Here is a 17181-nt window from a genome sequence, read left to right as displayed (position 1 = left end):
AAACTAGTATTTGGGGTTCCAAGATCCCATCCTGGGTCATGAAGAGGCTCATCAGATTCTGGGAACAATGTAGGAATTACGGCCAGAGCCCCCCTGGCACCCATATTTCCTACTGCCCGAGACTATCCCTACGGATAGACATTTCGCTATGAAGCTAGTCTAAGCCTCTCAAAGTAATAATCATGACTCCCTTGGAGTAGGGTCTCGTAGCTAGCTTGGGGGTAGCCTAGTGCAATTCTTCCTTTTATCCTGTTTGTCAATATTTTCAATCAAAGATCTAAATTCTAGCAAACACAAACAATCCTTTCAAACGTATATCAAATGATGCAATGCCAATCACACCATCATGCAGCTCACAGCTTCCATAGCCAATGTAGACCTTATCCTAAGGTAACCTTACATTCTAATGAGGATCTCCTCCCCATAAAGAAGTGTTGAGTAGATCTCTTACAACATGTTAAGCAAGGCATGAATTTCCCATTTGGGCTATCTTACCCAACATAAGTGAAATTCCTTAAAGAAATATATTGTGCCAATAACTCAACGAGATGACTTATAGATCCTTTAAATAGAGTTTCACCTTTTAAGAATTAGTCAACACTTAACCTTGTCATGTTTGACCATAACTATATCGATGCGCATAAAGACATATGCACAATAGCCTCTAGCAACTATTTCCAACATGGTTCTATGATTTAGAATCTCAATTAATCTAGCTGCAATTCATAGTGATTAATTGTTTATGCATGTATTAGTATGCTTTCTAAATGAACTTGTCAATTCGTGCAAGTGAAAAATATGGAAGATAATATTTTATGCAAAATTTTAGTAAAAAATCTTATTATTTTAAGTGGCAAAATAATAGCCTAGTAGTGAATACCCTGGTTTGGCGCAACAACATTGGGAATTTCGTCTTTGCTCGCGCTTGCATTCGCCACACCCGATGTTCCATTGGTAGGGGCAACTCCAGAAACCTCCGGCATTTTCGTATCGGCTGGTTCTCATGGTCATTCCACCTCATCACTTTGGACCATCGTCCGCGAGCTTGTTTGAGAGATAGGGAAGGTGGAATAAATTTGAGATGGGAGAGTGTAAGAGAGGATGGCCAGAGATAGGGGGATTAAGCTAACTCTCTCTCTCCTAGCCTCTCGGGGTAACTCCTCTCTCTCTCTCTCTCTCTCTCTCTCTCAAGCTCCTTCTTGCAGCCTCTCGGAGGGGTATCCTTCTACCTCCCTCTCTCTACCTCTCTCTTGCAGTCTCTCGGGGTCTCCTTATGCTTCTCTAAACTACTCCCCATGCCTCATATTTATAGCTGAACTAGAGAAGAAGAGCTCTTTGTGGAGGGGATCTTGGCAAAATCAATGATCTGAAACTTCTAAGATGAAATTTAATGCTCAAATCACAAATTTGATGGTTTTGTTGGCTTCAAAAGGGGGGTAAAACCTCCAAGACACTTACTTAGAAATCTTTCAGATCACTCCTTCTTCTCCCTATTCGAAGTGCTATTTGCTGCTGCTTGTAAACTACAATCACAGCGTGCGCGATTTCGCCAATCCTTCTTTTTTGTATTAAATCTCCAAAACTGGCTTAAAAAACAACTTGCTCATGACATCCTATTCTAGACATTTTCATAGCTTTTAAGGATATTTATAATAAATAATATCTAAAATATGCTAGTTTTGTAAAAAAAAACTAATATTTTTGGACCATCCATACTATACACATTGATAGTAATGACTAATATGGCTCATAACTCTCATTCATGTGGTAACTTCCATGATGGGTGGCTATAATCCTTGTCAATTCTAAAAAAATTTCGGGTTATGATCCTCATTTTTTTTCTTTTTTAAATGAAATAAAATTATTTGTTAGTTAGTTATTAACATTAGTTAGTTTTTACTTTAGTTAGTCTTTAGTTAGTAACCTTACTAACTTACTAATTGACTAATTAACTTTCAAACTACCTCTAGGGGTATTTGATTGCTGTCCATAAAAAGATTTATAAAAGGGGTCATATCCATGAAAGTTCTCTTTTAGATGGCATTGTAAACACTTTTTGCTCATTGCACAATCCACTAAATATTTTCAGCTTAGCTCTAGTTTAATATTAGCTATCATCTTATTGTTTTTTCTTGTAGCTACCATAGATCCATTGTGTCATGGAATAATGGAAGAACTTCACTATGGCATGGCCAAGTTTGGCATCTCTTATGTAATTTCATGCTTTCTTAGCATTAATTGATATTTAATTTCAATTAGTGTAGGACTGAGATCAAAATTTTAAGTCAAATCAAGAGGCAAAAACATGCCAAAATTCACAATTTTAAAGTTGAAATGTAAGGTCATTGGAAGTGGGAGAGGTAGATCCAATCAATTTAAATGTAAGTGAAAGACGAGTTTTAAAGTTGCATCTGAAGACAAACCTTGTAGTGGTTCTATTTTTTATATAATTTTTTTGGGTGGAAAGACTAACCATAGCAAGTGCTAGGCTCAACAAGAGTTCCAAATGGATGGGCAAAAATTTTCACAACTCAATTTGAAGGCTGGATGTGGAAGTTGCAGGTGCCAAAGCAGGAGGTCGAGAAGAAGGTCAAATATGAAAAGGTTTTGGGCAAGTGGGGAAGGGGTGTAACTCAAAAGGGCCCCCTTCCCCAAATTTTCATGTGAAGGGGGGAGAGGGGGGCATTTTTTTTAAACAAAAGAAAAGAAGGATGGAGGAGGCCCATGATGCTAAGATGGGGAAGAAGAGGGGAAATATGGTGAGAAGAGCTTCAATATATCCATGCTACATGACGACACCATGATTCTTCCAATTTTTTTTTCTTCCTATCGGTGCCTTTGGATTTGCAAATGGTGGCCAAGAAAAAATACGTATTTCTAGTCTTTCTCTCTCCTCTCTCTCTCTCTCTCTCTCCTCTTGTGGGTTGTTCTTATGTGAATGATCAAGAGAAGATCAGGATGAGATATGGTCGTCCGGGATGAAGATGAGATGATCCTAATGCTAAGATGCAATGACCAACACTGATTAGAGCCCAAATTTGTACCAAATTTTTGGCCATGTATGCAACTATAAAAAAATAAAAAGCGAGAAATCCAAGTAAGTCTCGATTTTTATAGAAACTTGGTTCTTTTTGATATCTAATCATGAAAATGATGTGCATATGGTATGACATTTGATACAAGAGTGGTATGTGACGTGTTTAAGTGTTGCCATAAAGAAAATTCAAAAACTGACATCACATTAGTGAGAAATTAATTATCTAGTATAAGCAAAATACGTAAAATTGAGAAATATGATGACAATTGATAAAATTGCTAGAACTAATATTGTATGTAGATGAAATAGTATATGTTGGTTGCCATGGTTGGTATTTGCTACTTTATATTCAAAGATTGCAAAATAAAGAGTATTTCTAATGGAAATAATTAAGGAAAATTAAGAAAAATAGTAAACAATTAGAAAAATATTTTTAAATCTAATAAATGAAAAAAAAAGTAAAACATGTTTGAATGTATGATGGGCTATAGGGCATGAAGTTTAGCCTTTGTCTATACCCATTTGCGTGTTAAAGTGCCTGATTAACAGGTGTTTCTATGAAAAAATATCATATAACGTAAAGAATGTCCATATAATGAATCAATGTGCAATGAAGGCTGAAATGCCAAGTTTTTTTCATGAAAAAATGAATGATTGTGCATTGAAGTGTATCATTTAGGTTTTGTTGAATATCTAAAGGAGTGGAAGCATGGGTCTTCTCAACCCTGCACCGCATTAGGGAAAAGCATGGAAATAATGTCTTGGGACATCACATGGTTGGTTTTTAGGTAAGATTTCTAAGGCATGACACACTGCATATGCATGAGGCACAATACCCAAGAAGAACTCCTGGATGTATAGCACTCATCTACCGAATTATTGACCTATGTTGAGCGAAAGAGGTTCCTTTGTCATAAATTAGAGCGGCTATGTTTGGGGAAAGTTTATGTGAGGAAATAATAAATCTCCTAGATCAAAAAAATAAATAAAGAGGACTATGTTTTGCTATTCTTTATGTGTTAAAGCAACACATCTCATGGCTAGTCCTCCCTGGGGTGTAGGAGAGCTGTAGGGGCTACAACATTCAACTCTATAGGGTGCCCTTTGTATGTGTAAATCGAGGTGAAGTCGTTACCTATGTATGGGAAGCTCCTTGAGCTTGGAGTTGAGATGGGCAAACCATTGGACTACAACTTTGAAACTTATGTCCACAAATGCATTAGTTAGATAAACCATTTCGTATTATCCAAAAGCTCCTTTTGGCCGCAAGGCCATGTGTTATAAGATCCGAGATACACGCTCGACTTTCTTATATACTTACGATATATATGGCAAATATTATGTTGGCACAGAGGGAGAATAGATGAGTGAAAAGAAAGATGTAGAGAGAGAGAGAGAGGTAGATAAATTGGCAACACACTAGGGACTGGAGTTATATTATTGACAAGGAGCAAGCTCCTCCGTTACACATAAGCCAGTTCTTACTTGTAGATCTTGGAAACAAAATCACGGTTCCTTGCACGCTATACAACCGGCTAACACTTGCACAACTTGGAAGTTGGCACCTTTTCATCTTTCTTGAGTCTCCTTCTCTCCTACACAATATGTGTATGGCTCTCCTCTTGGTGCTTGATTTTAGTAGAGCTTCTGCAGCACTTGCACCTTCTCTTCTCCTCTTGGAACTTGATTTCATTAGAGCTTCCGCAGCACTTGCACCTTCTCTTCTCCTCTTGGAACTTGATTTCAACAGAGCTTCCATAGCACTTGCACCTTCTCTTATCCTCTTGGATGCATGCAAAGTGATGCTTCCTTTACCTCTCTCACACTCAAGGAGAGTCTCCTCTTTTATAGGCTTTCAAGAGCTTCTCTTCTTGGAGAGAGACTTGAGTTGATCTTCATTCAAGATGTGGTTGTTCCAGGACCTACTCTAGAGCACTAATTTTGAGATATCTCTCTGTGCGTAGTTCGGATGAAAAAATGTCCAACATGAAAGTTGTAGATCTTGCTATTTCTGATAACCTAAGAGGCCCATTTTTAGAGATCATCTTTCTATCATGAGATATTTAAAAATGGATTCACCATGTCTTTTTTAAAAAGAACAGTGTCAAACTGTACTCTTAACTTGTGGTCCATGCAACCACCTTAAGGAGAGTTCATTAATTGCCTTGGGCCTCAACCTTAAGATTGACTTTCACACAAAAGATTGTGCCTTTTTAGACCTTAGAAAGAGAAAATCACTTCTCCTCTCAATTCCAGAGGATCACGTCTCTTGTCTTTCTTAGTGAGAGAATTATCTCTCTTGTCTTTATTAATGAAAGAAAATACCTTAAACCTTGACTTGTAAGGGAGAGGATGACCCCAAATGAATGCAATGCTCATTACACACAAGTAAACAAGTAAATGTTCCTAGGCGTCCCCGGATGCACACATAAATACATATACACAATGCTAATGTACTTCCTCTTCTTAGAGCTTAATCCATCTTCATTTATGTGTAACTCCTTGGTTCTTGTGTACACTCTTACACTTGGCAGACACTTCTTTTTTCCTTCATAACTTGTACTGCCTGTACTAGATATCCCCATCACAGTGCTCTGATCACCCCATTAAGTGATGCACTAGGAATATTGGTCTCTAAATGGTCTCATGGCTATGCTAGATCATCATCAACACTTAAAGAAAAGTGAGCCATTAATTTATTGACATAATTAAAAAAAAAAGAGAATGTGTAATAAGCAATACATTTAATGACATCCCTCTGGCTTCTAAACAGTTGACCTTAGTTGTAGAGGGGATACATAGTCCTTAAGAAGATATGGAAAGTCTTGTAGTTCTCTCTTAGTCATAAACTGAGCGTCCAATGGGGGATAATTCCTAAACTTAACCAGATACTTTCATAATACCTTACCTGACCTTAGAGTATTGTCCTAATGGTGTAAAATTCTTTCAAGCACAAGGAACTCTTCTTTTTCTTCTATGTTAGGTAAATATTCCTTGATTGGTTCCATTGGAGGTTCTCCAATATAGGGATGTAGCAAACTTATATGGAAAGCATTATGAATATTCCAATGACTCGATAGATCCAAACAAAAAGTCACATCGTTTATCTTATCTGTGATCTTGAAAGGGCCATAATAGCGATTAAAAAGCTTAACCACTTTACCCTTTTGACCTTTCTACTTCTTTAAGCGACCCTTCTCAAACTTAAGAAGAACATGTTGTCCCAAATTGAGATCTAACTTATGATGATGCTTATCAGCTTCACGTTTCTACTTCTCTTGTGCTCCTTGGATTAGCAGCTTTTACTTGAGTGAAAGTTGTATCAATGTCTCTAACAAACTCATCTGCTGCAAAGATCTTATGCTTCATAAGAAGGATGGTTGGTAAATGAGGCTTACCATAGATGATCTCAAAGGGTGTCTTACTAGTACTAGAGTGCACTGTATTATTGTATGCAAACTCTACTAAAGGCAAATACTTTTCCCATTCTCTTTGATTATCAGAGACATAATATTTCAAAAGGTCTAGAATAGTAGAATTAGCATTTTCACTCTGCCCATCCATTTGAGGATAATAAGAGGATGAAAACTTTAACTTTTTCCTGAGGTTCTCGAAAGAGAGCTTGCCAAAAGAGGTTGGTCATGCGGGGATCTCGATCACTTATAATGGACAAGACATGCCATGATTTTTGAAAATATGAGCAATGAATATCTTAGCTATATGATTGGCTTTGATTGTCTTTTGCACAGGTATAAAGTGAGCTTGCTTACTGGATCTATTAATGATAGTCCAGATTGCATCGTTGCCTGCTTGCGTGTGAGAAAGCTCCATGATAAAGTCCATGGCTATACTTTCCCAAAGCTCATTGGGAATAGGCAATGACTTTAGTAGACCAGGTGGTTTATGCCTATCATACTTTACTTTTTGGCATATCTTGCACTCACGGACATATCTTTCAATGCCAGTTCTAAGAGTGGGCCAAAAGAAATATCTTTCCAATGCTTGAGTAGTGGGCAGAATATCCCTATGTCTAGCATATGGAGATGCATGTGCTTCATCCATTATCTTATATCACAAAGGTAATGCTATACAAATTTCTTGATGATATAAATATCCATCTCAAATTGAGTAAGGTGTAATGGACTGACATGAGTTAAGTTGATCCCATATGGTTGAGAAGTCAGAATCAGTTGCATACCTTTTGGGTAAATCCATGAACTCTTTATGGCAAACAGTTGTGATTGCATTCACTCGAGGTCGCCGTGATAGAGCATTTGCTACCAGATTCTTAGTTCCAAATGTATGAAGGATTTGAAAATGAAACATAGATAAGAAATTTGCCCAACGCATCTGTTTCTGTGAGAGCTTCTTCTAAGTAAGGAAGTATCTTGGACTTTGATGATTTGTTTTAATAACAAAATTTGCATTAAGTAAATAGTGTTTCCATACTTGAAGAGCATGTATCACTGCCATAAAATCTTTCTCATATACTGAAGCATGTAGCTCATGATCTAAGAGCGGATTTTTAAGCCTAGAACGTGCCTCAAATTTTCCAAAAAATCCAGAATTTAGGGGAAAAATCTTCAACATCGAAGGCGGCGGCTGCAACTAGGACAATTTTAAGCACCAAGTGAAAGACAGCTTTCAAAAGGCGCCCGAGCGACACTTGTAGATTTTTGATAATTTTTTTAACTACCATGCAGGATGCCGAGAGCTGCCAATTAATGCGGGACCTCAAGACGGACACGTAGAATTTTTCAGAGGTCAAATCAGAGTCTGGACGTGAAAGTTGCCAGAAATTGGCCAAATTTGAAAAGATGGACATTGAGAGATCAAAAGGGGGTGCCCTTTGGGGCCTTAACCCCCCATTTCTTTTGGAGGTGTGGCGGCAACATGTCATCGCCCTGATTAGCCGCATAAAAAATGGCGGCCCTCCCCCCCCAAATCGATGAGATGCCTTCAATAGAAGCCATACAACAGATCATAGCAGGCAAATCAACAATTTTTCTTGATCCTATCACCGCCATTCGCACGAGATATGGCTGACCGAATGGAGAGATCAGAATCTAGTCTTTCTCTCTCCTCCCTCTCTCTCCTCTCTATGGGTTGTTCTCATGCGCACTATCTTGAAGGAGGAATCAAGAAGGAGATTAAAGGAAACGATGATGGAGATGCTGAAGATTGATGTGTAGCATTGGATTGAGAGCAATGGAGGCTCCGTCCGCTGGTCACGCAGTCATTTAATGCGTCTCGGGTTTCGAAAAAACACGGTATGACTATTTTTATGAAGGAAATGAAGGTTTTTTTGGTATTTTATGATGGAAATGATGTTTTTATTTGATGAAAATTTGTTTGACTGCTGGTTGCATCATGATTAATTGATGTTTATCAAAAAATTCTGATTTTGCAATGATTTACATACGCTATTTAAATTCCTGCAAAACCTGAAATGCGGTTTTTAAGCGGTAAAATGATAGTTTTGTCGTTTTGGGTGGGTGAAATGTGTTCCTATGGGGGGAAAATGAAATGTAAATCAAATGCTAGTATGCTGAAGTGATTGAAACAAGAAAAATCAGAAAATAGCATATTTTATTGACCAATGAATCAAGAAAATTGGGAAAATAAGGGAAAAAATAGAAATACGCCTCACAAAAATAAGGAAAAATATAATGAGTGTTTGTGGATGTATGGTAGTGGCAGAGCATTGGGTTTAGCCTCAGTTTGCCCTATTGCTTTGTCAAAGTTTGTGATTTATCGCTTTTCGTACATCAAAACATGACAAAATGAACCTCTACACCTATGCAACAAAAGGAATACCTAAACATAGGAGGTGGGATGTTTGAATGGTGCGATTTTTTTGCATGCTAATTGTTGCTAATTTTCTGATGCATATCATGATATAGAGCTTGTTGTATTTTAATTAAGAGGATAGTACCACGAGTGTTGTCTTGGTGCTGTCCTTACATCGCCGCAGCGAGTTAGTGAATGAGCATTGGAAAGCCTGGTTGTGCACAACACGTTTCTGATTGAAAATTATGTTTGAGAACTTTAGGATCATCCACTTTTGCATGTGCATGTCAACCATGGTATCAGAATACAAAGGACTGGATGCATAGCACCGGTTTTTGATGATGACCCACGCTTGAGTGTGGAAAGGCAACCTAAGCACCGTAGAATAGATGTTCGTTTCTTGGGGAATTATTTGGAAAGGACACATGGTATCTCCTGGAATACTTTCAAAATGAAAGAGTGGAGTTTGTTCATTTGTTCTATATGTTGAGCAACGCATCAAGGGGCCAATCCCCCTACGATATAGGAGAGTTGCAGTGGGGCCATGGTGATTCCAGTGAGAGGTTGCCTCCCATGTAAGTGATTATCGTGGTATTTATTGCCAATGTGTATGGGTTCTCCCTCAGTGGAGTTTATAGAAAGGGAGATGTTAGACTACAAAACTATAAACGCATAGACTAGGCTTTAGAACGGTTTGTCCTTTAGCAACAGATAGACACTCCTAGCCCGCGAGGCCATGTTGGTGTGTTTGTTTGTTATGAGCATGAGGTCCGGCTAGTGGCATAGCCAGTGTCGGCCCATTTGAGGTCCCTTTAGTGGTGCGTCTGCCGGGAGCTGCCAACAAGTGGTGGTTCTCGAATCTAGGGTTTTTAGGGACCAAAAAGTTGGTTTATGTCCTCTGACAAGGACCGTCAAGCCAAAATACAAAAAGCAGAACAACGTGCTGAGAGGGCTGGACGGCGGTTGGAGATTTTAAGACTCTATTCTCCTCAAAGGACAATCCTGATATGCATAAAAGGTAGTGGTCTTAGTAACCCAACTACTGCACATAGTCCTTTAGGTGCAGGAGGAAGCGCAAGTTCTTCCTCTCTTCCACCAAGTCAACCCACTTCAAGTGGGGGTGTGATCCCATCAGTCCAAACTCCTATTGTTAATCCGATTGTCGTCATGGCACAACCCATTGTAATTCCTGCAGGGACACCAGATCTGCCAGCTTTAGGAGTTCCTTTGCCCATTTTTAATGGGTTAGTCGAAGAAGATGCAGAGTTTCACATTTGTGAATTCCAAAGATTAATGTTTAATTACCGCATCCAAGATGAGGGACATCTTATGATGTTCTTTAACATGACGTTAAAAGGAAGGGATGCAGTATAGTATCATAGCATAGAGACTGGAACCATAACTACGATCGACCAATTTTATGCAACTTTTCGAGGAGAATATGCCCTTGAAAGAGGTGGCCAATACTGGTTGCGTGTTTTGAATGTAACACGCCAAGAATCCCATGCGAATGTGAAAGTCTATGCCAAGAAGCTGAAGGAAGTGTTTTCGTAAGTTACAAACTTACATTCATATTCTGCCAACTGCCCAATTGCAATACTTCTTGCATGGATTGGATTTCAATATTCAGGTACAATTGAACAGTGTGGCTTTGGTTGATATAGACACCCCACGCAGGCAGAAGGAGTAGAGTCACGATTACAAACGGCCTACTCCTCTCGAATAAATCTTAGTGCGGGTCTAGTACTTGGAGGCAATTTACCATTGATAAATGGAAGTCAAGGGATGCTTATGAATAACCCTAATGGGAGAGGAAGCATGGTTCAAAATGTACCTTTGCTGCTAGCTCCTCCCAGTGTGACTATGCTTATGGCTAGTCAGTTGGCTCCACCAAATGTTGGAGGCCAAGCTTTGAACCCTAATGTTGTTCCTGTGAGTCAACAACCAATGCCCAATCAAATTGGTAGGCCAATGGAACGACGGATAGACGATCAAGGCTATGAGTCGAGTGCCTCTAATGTCCTTGGCGAAGTTAAGGATATGATGAAGCACTACACTGACTTGATTTCTGAACAATATCGGCAAATAGCTGTTGACGTCAATTTCCTAAAGAAGCAATAGAATCTGATAGGGAGTCGACGCCCTGAAGAGGGTGGTCCCTGAAGATTCAGCTATAAGTGGTGTGGCGGACAACATTTCCCTAGAAACTGTCCAAATATTAAATGTGATATTTGTGGGAAGTCGGGCCACTTAGCCGCTACCTGTTGGAGTAAGATTAGTTCCCTCCAACAAGGGAGTAAACAGCCAGGTCCAGTTAATTATAGAGCGCAAGGTAATAACCTCCAGCAAAATGATGGACCAAGACAAATACTGCAAAGGGGAAAGACCGCTATAGAGGAGTTGCCACAAGGCAATAGAGTCAGCCTTATCGAGGTTGTACGCGTCAATGGCACTGAAACCTCTAACCTACGAGCCGTGACAAGAGGCCAAAAAGGCTAAAGAGGGTGATAATGATAATGCAAAACCGGTCGAGGAAAACCCTAAGCAAGGGGATAAGGGGACGCAAGTCCTGAATCCTGGCGTGGAAGGTGGACCTCTAAGGCCTGTTGACAGAAAAGTCAATTCTAAGAAGGACGAAGAAGTGCCAAGAAAGAAGGCAAGAGCTAAAAGAGAAGCACCAAAGCCGGTCCCGAGACCAAAAGAGAGAATGGTTTGGTGAGAAAAGAGAGCTTTGGCTACCTATCATGATTTTGATTTAGCAAGTTATCTTTGCAAAGTCAAACCAGATGTAAACCTCTTACAGTTGATTAAATTATCTCTAGGAGTACACAAGGAATTCAAGAAGGTCCTGCGTATTGGGTATATTGTAGAACCTTTGGGCATAGCATGAGTAGGGGAAGATTGGTTTGACCATGCTGAAAAGAATTGTCCTAGGGTTCCAGCATACATGGATTGAATATTAGTGGAGCATGCTATCGTAGACACTGGGTCCTCCGACAATATCATGAGTTCAGAGTTGATGGAGAGGTTGGATCTAGGCATCTAAAAAGATGGCTCCACCCTTCTTAGAATGGCTGATGATAGTCTAAGGCAACCAGAAGGTTGCATTACTAAAGTCCATGTTACAGTTGCAAGTATAGAATGCTTCTTGGACTTTAGGGTGATAAGATTTGTAGGACGTCCTAGCTATCGAGTCTTGCTAGGCATGCCTTGGATCTTACGAACAGACTGTCAAGTCGATATACCCGCTAGTCGAGTGGTTCTAGGTAGAGGTGCTAATCGAGTAATAGTCGATGCTTACCCTGAGTCTCCTTAGAGTGAGAGAGCTCCTTTATCCCTACTGAATTAGAAATAGCAGATGATCCATCTGGTAGTGAGACATCATCCAGTGATGAATCTAAAGAGGGGTCCACTATAGAGGATATTTATCAGATAACTCTAAATGAGCCGATAGAGCCTCAAGATAGGATAAGAGATGCGGATGTGATTGAGTTGGACCTTGGCACGCCGAATGATTCGCGACCAATTAAATTAGGTTCCATGCTCAGTACAATAGAAAGGGAGGACTATGTGTCCTTGATTCAAGAATTCCATGATATCTTTGCTTGGAGTTATGCCGAGCTGAGAGGCATTCCTCCCAGCCTGGCTGTTCATACTATTCCTGTAAAAGAAGGCAGTCATCCTGTGCATCAGAAAGTAAGGCGTATGCCTTTTGAATTGAGGGACAGGCTATTTGAGGAGTTACAGAAGTTACCGAAAGCTGGTTTAATCTTCCCTGTACAGCACATAGAATGGTGTTCACCAGTTGTCATCAGGAAGAAGAAAAACAACCAGATCCGACTATGTGTAGATTTTAGAGAGCTGAATAAGCAAACGGTTAAGGATTACTACCCATTGCCATTTATTGACCAGATTTTGGATCAATTAGCGGGTAGGGAAATATATTCGTTTATGGATTGCTTTGCAGGATACAACCAGATGGCAATTGCTGAAGAGGACAAGTTGAAAACAACTTTCATTACTGTCTTTGGTACTTTTGCATACCATGTGATGGCCTTTGGTTTGTGCAATGCACCTGGATCATGGCAGCGAACAACAAACAAGACCTTTGGTGATATCTCCGCAGATGAGTTGAAAGTATTTATTGATGACCTGAGGGCAGCCACTGTAAGGGAAAGGATGTTGATTATCTTAAGAAAGTGCTTTGAGTGCTGCAGACAATTTCGTATCGCTCTTAACCCACGAAAGTGCATCTTTGGAGTGCCTTATGGGCTATTGCTAGGCCATGTGATCAGTTCAGTAGGCATCGCAACTGACCTTGAAAAGATCAAGGTTATAGTCGCTATAAGTCCACCACGCACTCCGAAAGAGGTACATAGCTTTCTGTCATCGATAGGGTACTATCGAAGGTTTATAAATGCCTTGGTAGAAAGGACATTGCCACAAACAACCTTATTATCCTTTAGCTGTCTATTTGTATGGAGCGACCCTTATAAGGTAGCTTTCGAGCATGTGAAACAGGAGCTAGTAAAAGTACCAGTTTTAAAAGCATCTAAAAGAGACAATGTATTTTATATATTTTCAGCAGCCACCATGCATAGTTTCAATTGCTGTTTAGCCCAAATCTGGGAGGAAAAGTGGTATCATTCGATAGCTTTTTCTAGTAAAAAATTGGGCATATCAGAAATTAACTACACATATATGGAGAAGTTGTGCCTTGAGATAGTCTTTGCAACTAAAAAATTCAGGCACTACGTCCTCTATGAGAAGGCAGTTTTTTATACGAAGGCGGAAGGGCTTAGATTGCTTATGAATAAGCTACAGCCGCCTGATCGTTTAGCAAAGTGGTTAATCACTTTGCAAGAGTTCGATTATGAGATTAAGAGTAAGCCACCGAGGTTGCAGGGTATTGTGGAATGCCTTGTGGATTTCGGGGAGCCAAAAGAGACTTTGGCTGAAGGAAGTGATATTGAAGAAATGTTTAAAATTGATATAGCTTCTATCCCATCTTGGTATGCTGCTATCACGCATTATCTATCAACGGGAGAGACTGGAGCTAGTTTATCAAAATTTGAAAAGAGGAAAATCAGACAACAGGATTTGAAGTTTTCCTTGATCGCATGAACACTATATTGGTAGGGTGTTGATGATATCTATCGCCGATGTGTGATGCCTGACAAGGTTCCTTTCATCTTGGAAGAGTGCCATGACTCTGCGTGTGAAGGGCACTTTGCTGGATGGTTGATAGCACAGAAAGCTTTAAGAGCTGGATATTGGTGGCCGTCCATCTTCCAAGATTCCTTTGAGCACGTTAAGAGATGTGATACCTGTCAAAGACATGACAGCAGAGAGAATAGGAAACGCCCACTTACGCCTATCATGGCTATCCTTCCATTTGAGAAGTGGGGCATTGACTTTGTGGGTCCTATCACCCCGTCGTCTACTACCCAGAAGAGATACATTATAGTAGCAATCGATTATTTTACAAAATGGTCAGAAGCGCGGGCGACGAGGCAAGACAATGCAAAAGAGACTGCAAGTTTCCTTTTAGAGCAGATAATTTGCCGTTTCGGACCACTGAAGGAACTAGTGTCGGACCGTGGAACCCACTTTTTGAATAAAGTGATCAAAAGCCTGACTGAAGCTTAGCAAATCAAGCACAACAAAATGACCCCCTATAATCCGCAAGCCAACAGGCAGTCAAAAGTACTAATAAGTAGCTTGTGGGTATCTTGTCTAAAATAGTCTTTGAGAAGAAACGAGACTGGGACATGAAGTTGTATGTGGCAGTATGGGCGTACAATACAACGTTCAAGTGAGCTACCGGCCATACTCCATTTAAATTAGTTTATGGGAAAGAGTGTGTGTTACTCCTCGAAATCGAGTTGCCAACCATACGGTTTGCAATTAACCACTCTTTGGGAGACGAGGATGCACTCTTTGAACGTTTCACGACCATAGCCCACCTAGATGAGCTGAAATTGCAGAGCTTATTACACTAGGTGGTAGCTAAACGTCGGATGAAGTAGTTGCACGACCTTAAAGCAAAGAAGTATACCTTTAAAAAAGGGCAATTAGTTCTATACTATGATGCGCGTAGGTAGCTGTTTCCAGAGAAGCTGGAACCTAGATGGGATGGCCCCTACAAGATTGTCAGGATAGGGAAAAATAGATCTACGGCTCTACTAGCTTATCTGCAGGGAGTAGAATTTAAAAATAAGGTTAATCTTAATAAGATTAAACCTTATTATTTCTAAGTATGCTAATGTGGAAAAAAAATGCATTGCAGGTCCAGGCTGGGGCTGATTGGAGACCTGCAAAAGGAACTTAAGCTGGTTGATGGGGCGATTAATCCCTTATTTGGAGCACCCATATCTAGAGCAGAGATACCATCAGGGGAAGCTTATCTGGTGGAGCAAAGGTTACAAAGTGATTGAGCAAGAAGACGGAACCTTTGTGTGGGAGATCAAAGTTTTCTGCCAATCATTGCTTACGAATGTTGACAAGTATGCCTGTTGAGTTCAATAAAGAAGGTGGGATGGAGCTGTCAGTTCATCCTCTAAACATGCTAAATTTTGACTATCATAATTACAAATAGAGGAGTTCGTGATGGCAGGCTGTGAAAACCCATTGTGGACGTACACATTATATTTTGACGGAGCTTCCAAGGGCCCTAATAAAAAAGGGAGTGTTGGAGTAGTAATCTGAGATTCCCGACGTAGAGTCACGATGAAGTTAGCTGCTTATCTCGGGGTAGGATTCACTAACAACATGGCGGAGTATAAAGCCTTGATTATGGGACTGCATATTGCCAAGCAAGGTGGTATTCGGTAGTTGTTAGTAAAAGGGGATTCCCAGTTGATCTTGAATCAGCTAGATGGGATGTACACAGTGTGGAATCCCATCCTTTGTATGTATCATCGAACTACCATGACCCTATTTGAGGATTTTGAAAGAGTGTCTCTTCAGCTGATTCCACATTACTGGAATCAGTTTGCGGATTCATTGGCAAACCTTGCTTATGAAGAAGACATTTTCTTCAACTGTGGTCCTAGTTTGGATATTGCTATCAATAATGAGACAGGACTCGGTTGCTTGTGGGGAATGTTATCAGAGCATGCAATATATGGTAGGCAATGGTTGATATGGGTGATGCAAAGAGTAGTCGAGACCCATCTACCGTTGTTATCCTGGACCCATAGGCTGATTAGCCAACATGTTATGCGTACGCCTCTTGCTATATATGTAGGAGGGCTGGGTCACAATCTTATGCATTTAGCTTAGGGCTGCAAGCCCTATTTTTCCTCCTTGGAAGGGAGCATATTATTGTATATCTGTACTATTTCTAGGAGGGATGTGTAGGTGCTATTCTGTTTGATCTTGTTAGGCCAAGAGGGCCAGTTTTGCGAGGTTTTAGTGTTTTATTTCATTAGGCCAAGAGGGCCGATCAGTTTTTGTAGTGAAATGCTTTATTTCATTAGGCCAAGAGGGCCAATCATCTGTTTAGTACGGGTGCAGTTAATGGTTTCTTGTTTTAGTCTTGTGCTAGATAGGTCCAACGAAGAGCTTGGAAGGAGCCTATGTCGCACGGAAGCTTCTCGTGGCCCTATCCAGGTGATATCTCTCCTTTATGAGTACCGTTTTTTTAAATGCTATATGTGTCTATGTACTTGTAGGGGATTTTCTTTTCTTGTTGGGAACCGGCGTTCAAGGCATGAAGTCCCAGGTTTAGGTTAGGTATGTCTGAGGGAGGTATGAGTAGTCATTGCCTCCTACAAAGACATTGCCAGGCATCGAAAGACCTATTTTTAGAAGGCAGTTCTAGTGACCTTGTTCTGCTAGCCTGCTAGGCAGCCATTCTAAGAGTTCTTGTTAGTTGTGAGGCAGTTAGAGAAGTCTGCTAGAGGAAAAAATGATGATGATAGAGAGAAGAAAAGGCATAAAAAAACCCTGAATATCTCAAAGGAAAAAAAAATAATACAAAGGTGTGTAAAAAGGGGTTCTAACCCCTATACAAGAATAGCAAATTGAAAAAATCTTAGAAGCAATTGATCATCGCCTTGCGAAAGCCTGGTAGGTTCCTGGGGACGAGCCAGACCCGAGGCCGATGCCTTGCCCTTACTTGGGATGACATCTTGCCATAAGGAAAAGAAAGGAAGGCTGGAGCAAAAATAAAAGTGAGTGTTCGAAAAGGATTAAGTGTCGCCTCGCGAGGGCTTGGTAGGTTCTTGGGTACCGAGACAGGACCTGAGACCGATGCCCTGTTCTCCTTAGGTCACTACGCTCATCTCCCTCCTTTTTACACGCCCGAGTATGGAAAAATAAAAACCTAAAAGAAGAAATGTGCTAAAAGA

Source organism: Lygodium microphyllum, chromosome 1, assembly GCF_053477565.2.
Source record: "Lygodium microphyllum isolate KBCC chromosome 1, Lygodium_microphyllum_v1.1.10, whole genome shotgun sequence".
In the NCBI taxonomy this organism is placed as follows: Eukaryota; Viridiplantae; Streptophyta; class Polypodiopsida; order Schizaeales; family Lygodiaceae; genus Lygodium; species Lygodium microphyllum.
This window is presented reverse-complemented; position numbering follows the sequence as displayed.